This window comes from Podarcis filfolensis, assembly GCF_964270895.1.
Source record: "Podarcis filfolensis genome assembly, chromosome: 5".
NCBI lineage: Eukaryota > Metazoa > Chordata > Lepidosauria > Squamata > Lacertidae > Podarcis > Podarcis filfolensis.
The window spans coordinates 94,180,097-94,189,423 of NC_139608.1; the positions used below are offsets into that span (position 1 = coordinate 94,180,097).

General features: G+C 45.3%; 1 protein-coding gene across 1 annotated transcript in view; it reads right to left on the reverse strand.

The window, feature by feature from the left end:
- The window catches only part of ARHGEF5 (Rho guanine nucleotide exchange factor 5), a 63,229-nt gene extending 61,002 nt beyond the window's left edge, over nucleotides 1-2,227 (reverse strand). The window contains exon 1 of the mRNA XM_083615491.1: nucleotides 2,044-2,227. The gene's annotated coding sequence lies outside the window, so the exon portion shown is untranslated. The remainder of the gene's footprint in view (nucleotides 1-2,043) is intronic.
- Between the last annotated feature and the right edge of the window lie 7,100 nt (nucleotides 2,228-9,327).

The following is a 9,327-nucleotide window of genomic DNA, read 5'->3' on the forward strand; positions in this document are numbered from 1 at the left end:
ACTTTGAGGGGACTTTCATTCATTCCTCCTCACCACTATGAGCTGAATAAAGAGCATGAAATCACTTTCCGACTCTGAGTATATTTCAGTTACCCATTTAGTTTTGACAAAGGGCCAACCAATAAATTATGTCCAGTCACCTGAGTCCCAAAGCATCATAACCCATCTATGTATGATGGATGGAGGACTATTTATGCTGTGGTAGACAACTGGACTTAAGTTTGCCATTTCTTTTCTTTTTACCAGGAGAGATGCTCACTGAAGGTGACTAGATTGGGTCTCCCTCTAACAGATCACATGGAGGACCTGCACATGCACAATACTGTCTTCTTAATGTCAAGCACTGCACATGCAGCAACTCACTATTGTGTGTGTATCCAGCTCAGGTGGAAATATATATATATATATATATATATATATATATATATATATATATATATATAAACGTTTTCTAAAATTCACAAAATGACAGGCACAAAGTGATGCCTTGTATCACTCATCAGCCATGACAGCATGAATTCTAGAGAGGAAGTGACTGAAAAGTGCATATTTAGTGCTAAAAATAATATACATTGGCTGCAATTAATCACTAGTTGTGTGCGTTGGTTACAGCAACTGGCCTTAGATTGGAGAAAAACGTATCTGCCTGCATCGCCAGATGCATTTTTCAATTTAAGAGAACCTGGATGAACTTCGAAATACAGATGCGCAATGCCTGCACACTCAATTCTCTCTTGCTGGATCAAGCTAAATTTCTGGAATAGCCCTCCAACATCTTGTTGCAATTCAGCTGCCGAACATCCTGGGTTTCCCCCGAAGCTATTCTTTCCCATGACCCCTTCAGATGTCACCTATCAAATGCTCATATCTCTATACTTCAACAGCCAACAAAGGTCAAGCACACGGATCTCTCTCTTCCACGGTGGCTTGGGGATCCATTCTTTGAAACCAGAATACCTTAGAAACCATAAACTGCACTTTATGTTTATCTCGCGGTGGTTGTGAGTATATGGGGTGGGACGAACCCCTTGCCTCTTTGTCACTGCAGTAATCACCTTTGCATACCATAAAAGTCATAAGATGTTCACAAATGAAACAAGGGAAGAAGTCCAGAGTTCAGGCAGTCCATTTGACCTGAGGCTGTTGTCCTCAGCAGCCTCTTCAGTTGGGGCCAGAAGCTGCTGCTCAGTGGGAAGAAATCCACTTTGATGTGGGGATCAGGCAAGCCTCAACTTCAGGTCCTGGCTACGGACAAGACGCTGACAAGAGATCTACTTACCAACTACCGGACACAAACTTTTCAAACACCGCATTAGCCCCAGGAAACTTGTTTATCATTAGAGCACCACATCTGACTCCTTTCTTGTACAAATCTTTACTAACAGGAGGCTGTGATCAAGCAGTGTAGCTACTACACGCAGTGGCGTAGCGTGGGGGGTGCAGGGGGGGCCGGCCGCACCGGGCGCAACATCTGGGGGTTAGGGTTAGGGGGCGCAAATCCACGGGTTAGGGGGTGCAAATCCACGGGTTAGGGGGTGCAAATTACTTGCCTTGCCCCGGGTGCTGACAACCCACGCTACGCCACTGACTACACGGAAAGACAAAGGTTGTGACTTATTCCCAACTACCAGTTTTCTTCAGGGTAGATGAGACGAGGACCCACCTGTTGCCCCTGGCAGAGGGGAACGCTAAGAAACAAATCCAGCACGCCCATAAGACCTTTACAGGATATATCCACAACAACAAAGATCAAACCCAAGTCCAGAGTTATTAGTCACTCGATAGCATGATTAAAAAAAAGTAATGAACTTCACTCTACATTTTAAAATGGTGGGTCCTTTTCTTCTCCCGAAATTGCCTGTCAGACCCCATTACAGTCTTGATTTAAATGTGACACAGCTCAGCTGGAATTCCTGTACAAGGCCCCACGGGAGCCTCTCTCCCTCTTTCTCTTTCTCTCCTATTCTTCTCCCAGGAATGTTGCAACAGAGCAGACTTTCCCTCCTTGTATCGCAACTTAGAGACAAGATCAAATTCCCTTACCTGACTGGTGTCACATCTTGAACTTTAAAAGGGTATTTTCCCGTAGATCTGGTGTGGATCCTCGCTGCTGCTCCTGGGGCCAGGTTAAAGTTTTTTCTCCTGGTTTCCCCGAGGCTGGAGGTATTTTTGTCTGTGTCTAACTTGTTCAGGTGAGTACAAATGAGCACACCTTCCTGAGCTGGGAAAGACAGGAAGTCAGGAAAGCCACAAGCTGATTGGTCTGCTTCAGAGTACAGAGTCTAGTGAGGAAATAGAGAATCCTAAGCCAGGTGGGGAGAGGAGGGAGGGAAACAGAGCACAAAGAAAAGCTGCGCGATAGAGGCTTGGGAGGCAAGTCAGAGATCACTGACTTCTATCTCTCAGTTGAGTGGAAACTGAAACACACCAATATTTTGCAGGGAGGAGTCCATGAGATGCCTCTTTGTAAGAGATTTCCGGATTGTTATTATTGATCAGCATAGTGCCATCAATGTACATAGCACTTGACAAAGAAGCATCAAGCAAAAATGAAGTATGTTGCTTCTCCCTAAATAGGAACAATGAATACTCATAGATGTCTGTTTAGTACAGACATGGCCAAACTTGGCCTTCCAGATGTTTTAGGACTACAACTCCCATCATCCCTAGCTAACCGGACCAGGGGTCAGGGATGATGGGAATTGTAGTCCCAAAACAGCTGGAGGGCCAAGTTTGGCCATGCCAGGTTTACAAAGCCTGCCCCCCCCCTCTCTCTCTCACACACACACAGTTACACACACATGTGCTTTCATTGGGTTTGATTTCAAAAATATTGGTGCCTGGAGAGGAAAATCCAAACAGCAGTCTCACCTTCCCATCAGTCTACTGGGAAGTTTACTTGAAAATGTCCCACTAAAATAATCAGGATCTGCTTGGGAGTGCTCCTCTAATTCATCTCAGTTGGGTTGGGTTTGCATAACTTCCCATGCATTATGCCCAGTCCTTATAGAGAATTAAAACAGGAAGGGGTTGCCTTCTTGTCCCTGTCACCCTATAGTAAGGAACAAGCTACAGTGGCATGAAACTTTCCTCCCTTGTTCTACTTAGTGAAGGAGTGGGTTGTGAAAGTATCTGGGTGACCCACCCTTTGGATCACTTTAAGAACTGCTTATGGCATCCAGCAGCAGCGAGATCCTGTGGACACTAAACTGATGCCAGCAAGGAACCAGAGACATGGCGGCAGAAATTACTGAGATGCTGTTAATTAATTCCTCCGAGGGGTCTTCATTGCCAGACTCTACCTGTGTGTCTGTAATGACAACTGGTTTTATTAACGGTGGAATTCAGCTCTTCATCACAGATAGCCAACAGAGGAGCAGGGAGTCTGGATGGCACTTGAGAAGATAGGTAAAGGTAAAGGGACCCCTGACCATTAGGTCCACTCATGGCCGCCTCTGGGGTTGCGGCCCTCATCTCGCTCTATTGGCCGAGGGAGCCGGCGTACAGCTTTGGGTCATGTGGCCAGCATGACTAAGCCGCTTCTGGTGAACCAGAGCAGCGCACGGAAACGCCGTTTACCTTCCCACCGGAGCGGTACCTATTTATCTACTTCCACTTTGACCTGCTTTCGAACTGCTAGGTTGGCAGGAGCAGGGACCGAGCAACGGGAGCTCACCCCGTTGCGGGGATTCGAACCGCCAACCTTCTGATCGGCAAGTCCTAGGCTCTGTGGTTTAACCCACAGCGGCGCCACCCGTGTCCCTACTTGAGGAGATAGAGTACTATTAATTCAATGTGCTGCATACATGTCTCTATTAACAGGAAAAGGGCAGCATATTTCTGGTGGTGTCTCTGTTTACATTAGCCGTTTGTATCCTAGTCCTTCAATTTTGGGGCTTGAAATATCTCCCTTATTTGGAATGTATAGGGCTTCTACTAGGGACGTTGTGGTCTAAACCACTGAGCCTAGGGCTTGCTGATTGGAAGGTCGGCAGTTCAAATCCCCATGATGGGTGAGCTCCTGTTGTTTGGTCCCTGCTCCTGCCCACCTAGCAGTTCGTAAGCACGTCAAAGTGCAAGTAGACAAATAGGTACCACTCCGGCGGGAAGGAAACGGCGTTTCCATGCGCTGCTCTGGTTTTGCCAGAAGCGGCTTGGTCATGCTGGCCATATGACCCAGAAACTGTCTACAGACAAATGCCGGCTCCCTCGGCCTATAGAGCAAGATGAGTGCTGCAACCCCAGAGTCATCCACGACTGGACCTAACAGTCAGGGGTACCTTTACCTTTTAGGTCTTCTACTTAATTGCTGTGTTGTCTAAAAAAGATATTACCTGTGCTTATTGAGTGTACCTTTGCTCCTTGTATGGTTCCAATGGGGGTTCATGACCATTGTCTTCTGGTTCTAAGGCACCAGAGTCACCTCTGTTTTCTGACATTTAAGTGTGATGTATTTTGTTGTTGTTTAGTCGTTTAGTCCATGGAGTTTTCTTGGCAGGGATACTGGAGTGGCTTGCCAGTAAACAAGTCGTTTAGTCGTGTCCGACTCTTCATGACCCCCTGGACCAGAGCACGCCAGGCACTCCTGTCTTCCACTGCCTCCCGCAGTTTGGTCAGACTCATGTTTGTAGCTTCGAGAACACTGTCCAACCATCTCGTCCTCTGTTGTCCCCTTCTCCTTGTGCCCTCCATCTTTCCCAACATCAGGGTCTTTTCCAGGGAGTCTTCTCTTCTCCTGAGGTGGCCAAAGTATTGGAGCCTCAGCTTCACGATCTGTCCTTCCAGTGAGCACTCAGGGCTGATTTCCTTAAGAATGGATACATTGATGTATCCATATACATGTGATGTATTAGATTGTGCTTTAACATTGTTACGTTCTGTATACTATTTATGACTTGAGGTGTCGTCCCGTTAGGAACTTTGCATCTCCCTTTGAAGTATCTTCCAAGAGTTATAGGTGATCTTGCATTTCTGTCCCTACAGGTATTTTGTGTTTTTCATCTCTCTTCTCTTGCTCTGATTCATCTTCTCATGATTTGTGACTTTTGGGGACAAAATGTTTCCTTTACTTATTTAACAGATTTAAGCTTTCTACTGAGTAACTGGACAAGCCTGCTGTTATTCTGTGAGGGCTGCCAATCTGGGTGTGACTCTTGGCAAATAGGTCATAATCCCTAGGATAAGCTCCAGGTGGGTGGACAGTGCCTTTAGCGTACCTTTAAAAACAAACAAAAACCTACTCCTACTTTATGTCTGGCATTGTGCTTCCAATTCTAGAATGAATAAAAGTATTATCACCTGTTCCACAGAAGCTTCTATTTTATTGGCATTTGACTTAACATTGTTCTCTGCTTATCTTGACAGTGAGACTTGCTGGAATTTATGTGTAGTAGGAAGTCAGTGATATCATCCAGTCTTTTCTAAGATTTTGTGCACTTTTCTTTGGAAGATGCCTATGCGGAGGACCATTTTTCTGAAACACTATGTTATAAATGGTATATTTGGTGCTGTTTCCTATTAGTTTATCTGATAGAGACAAGATTCCATGTCTGTGGCTGTTCTCGTGTATTCTCTCTTATTGGCGAGTTTGTTTTTTATACAGTACCCGTCTTATACGTCATCGTTACTTCCTTGTGTTCTCTGTGAATTGTAACAAATATCTCCCCTTTCTGAATTCCTGCTTACGTGTTGTAAATAGGCATAGTGTTGCGGCTGAGTCACTGACGTCATCTTAGAAACGCATTACTGCATGGCACTACTTGCCCTTTGCTTTACTTTCTCTTTGAATAAGGTAAAGGTAAATGAATGGCATGCTTCTTGAGCAGGTATTTTCTTTCTGACACTTCCTGCAGTGTCTAGTGCTGGACATTCAATTTTTCTTGTATGTTGTAATGTATGCATCTTTCTTTTTGCGCTTCTGTGGCTAATACCCTGCCCTGTTTTATAGTGTGTATCACCTGATACCTGTATGTTACTTGCATTTGCTTTTTGGATTCTTTGTGGGCTCTGACTACCTTGATAGCTTTATCTACAATTAATCTATTCATGAATTTGTCTTGTATAATTAGGAGTTACATCCCTTAAGACACACCACTTAACAGACTAGCTGTCTCATTCTGCACTGGTGATGGGGCAGAATTTGGATTCTGCTCATATTTAAAGCTGAATTCATTAAATTCACACTTTCTAAAAAGCCACTCCCGAATTCAAGAGGGGGGGGGTGTTGCGGGCTCACGGCCCCGCTCACACTCTCGCGGGGCTGGCGCCAGCCCCGCGGGACTTAGGGATTCCCATTAATATTCATCCCTTGCCGCGTCAGCCAATCGGCTGGCGGCAGGGGCGGGCCGACCTAGGGGCACTTAAGGTCGAGGCAGCCCCCGGCTCGCCCCTTTTCCTCCTTCACAGCTGCTCCGGTTTCCCACCCACCCGCCCTTTAGTTGTCGCATTCGGACTTTGCTATGGGCTTCGGCTGGTCGCCGCAAGGGGCCTGGTAGGAGTTTTTTCATTTGGCTAATTGGCTGGAATTTTTAAGCCACTTGGTTTTTTCGCCTACCTCGTAGCAAACGTCACAACTCCTTGGTCTTGGCGGTAGGCATTGGCCGGGGTATTGTTATGCAAATGAGATCGGGGGGGAGGGATGCCATCACCTCCCCCAATTCTTGAAGGGTAGTTCGTTAAAGGACTCCGAGGGGCGTCGCCTCGTCCGAAACCTACGGAGGCTAGGGCCTGAAGCGCGCTCCCGAGCGGTAACCCCTCGGGGAGCGCCTAGGGATGTGCATCTCGGGGGCTCCCCCTGCTGGTGTTTAACCCTTCCCGGTTAGACTGGATAGTCTGTTAGGGCCAATGCCTAAGCCAATACCGCTCTTACCTGTAATCAATAAAGTTGTGGCCATTTTTCGCCCATTAACCTAAATTAATGTGTCCGGTGTCTTTATTTACTCCAACTGTGGGAGGGGGCGGGAATAGCCACGCAACAGTAAGATAACCAGAATACAGTCATCCTTCAATAACCACACTAGTCTGAATTTTGCAATGCAATTCTCCAACTCACAAATGTTTACAAAACTGCATATATCCCAATTGTTTGTAAACATGTAAGCATTGGTCAAAACTACATACAAAAGTCTTTATTAGGAGAAATTAGCAGTAATAGTCACACTAAACTGTTGCAGAATTTCCATAGGGATTTTTAAAAAGAAAATTTGCAAATTGCTGCAAAAAGGTGTAGAACCAAATTTAAGATTGGAAAAATGACAGATTGTTCCATCCCTATTCCGTTCCAGCTATATCTCCATATAGTCAGTTTTGGTTTATTTCAGTTTCTCATTTTTCTAATATTTAGTTCAGTTCTCCCCATTTCCACATCAGTTGTGAATTTAATGAAAATTATTCAGCTAATTTCTCCTTATGTACTTTTTTGCATGTAATTTTCCCTAATAAACACATTTTTACAAATCAGTTTTCCCTAATATAATGCTACTTTCACAAATATACTAGTTTTTATTCACATTTTCCCCAAATATTATTGGCTCCCAGTACGTTTCCGAGCACAATTCAAAGTGTTGGTGCTGACCTTTAAAGCCCTAAACGGCCTCGGTCCAGTATACCTGAAGGAGCGTCTCCACCCCCATCATTCTGCCCGGACGCTGAGGTCCAGCGCCGAGGGCCTTCTGGCGGTTCCCTCATTGCGAGAAGCAAAGCTACAGGGAACCAGGCAGAGGGCCTTCTCGGTAGTGGCACCCGCCCTGTGGAACGCCCTTCCAGCAGATGTCAAAGCGATAAACAACTACGTGACATTCAGAAGACATCTTAAGGCAGCCCTGTTCCGGGTTGGCGCCATCGCCGAATGGCGGACTCCCTCCGAGCTCCGGAGGGAGTCTGCTCGGCAGGGGCTGGGTTCTACCGCACCGGCGATGCGGGGACCCTTAGAAACCACGGCCACGGAGGCCGTGGACATGGAGACTCGGCTTGCACCGTTAGCGCCCTCCCGACTCGTGAAGGAGCCTTTTTAAAGGCTACGGATCGGGTGCCGGGGAGAAGCGTGGTGCCTTGAGTTCTCTGCTTCCCCTGCTGAGCGAAGCCGCATGCCATTCGGCGGAGAGCGCTGACTTCTTCCATTGAAAATTCGGACTTTTCAACAACAACCCGTGAGTAAATTTGGAAATCGGGTTCAAAAGGAGGAAAAAAAAATTTTTTTTTCGAATTGGATACGAGCGGGGGGGATCCAAAAAGGAAGTCAGTCCCCTCCCTATTGTAAACTTTCCAAAACAAGGACGGGGAAACCAAGACCCAAAAAGGCTTGCATTGCTGATAAAAATCCAAAATTTCACGATGGGGAACTACAAGAACTGTGCTGGAGGAGGAACTGGAGAAGGGAAACGCAACCCCCCCCCCTGGGAACCGGGGTGACTGAAGAGAGAGCCTGGTGAAAGGAGTCGGAGATCTTGACAGCTGTCAAAATAGCTGTCAAAGTCGAAAAGCGGAGTGGATTTTATTATGAGAACTTGGCTGGTTAAATTTGATACAATTTGCTACAACTTGTTAAAATTTGGATACAAAATGGCGAATATGGATAACACATTGACTTTTGGATTAGAGGAAACAAAGATACAACAATCCCCCTTGAGGAGTTTCGGGACATTACAAGGATTGGGAAAGTGGAAAAACACCAATGGAACTTTACAGGACTGGTTATCTTCTGGGAAAGCTGCAAAACGGAAATAACATCTCGTCTTCAGGGTGTTTTCTTTTTTGTTTTTTTAAAGGAGACAATAGATTTTTCTATTGAAGAAAGGAAGGGACTGAACGTAAGGTTTTGCCCCTGAATAACAACCATCCCTGCAGACTTACCAAACTTTCGAACTACAACGTTTTAGCAGCGGAACAAAGGGAAATCAGACTACAACCTGGAAAGAACAATGGAGGGAGTTCTATTACAGTTTTATTAAAGACTGAAGTTAAAGTTTTGAAAAATAATGATAATAATAATAATTTTGATTTTCAAAAAAATTTATTTTTAATTTTAAAAAAGAAAAAGCCAGCAAGGAGTTGGGGAAAAGTTGTGATTTATGGTCTTAAGAATTCCAGGCAGACACCAGGGGTTGATGGTCAGGGGGAAATTAAACCGGGGACAGGGGGGGGAGAACTAAAACTCCAAAGGCTTGCCAACTTGGTTATTTTTTGCTGAATTGGTCTATTATTCATTATATTTTTTTTATTCTCTACCTTTTCTGTTTCTATTATCTGGGGTGCTTCTTTTATTAAAAAATGGAAATTGTGGAATGACATGGGGTGGGTCTTGGGGAAAGAACACTGGGTTTTTTTTTT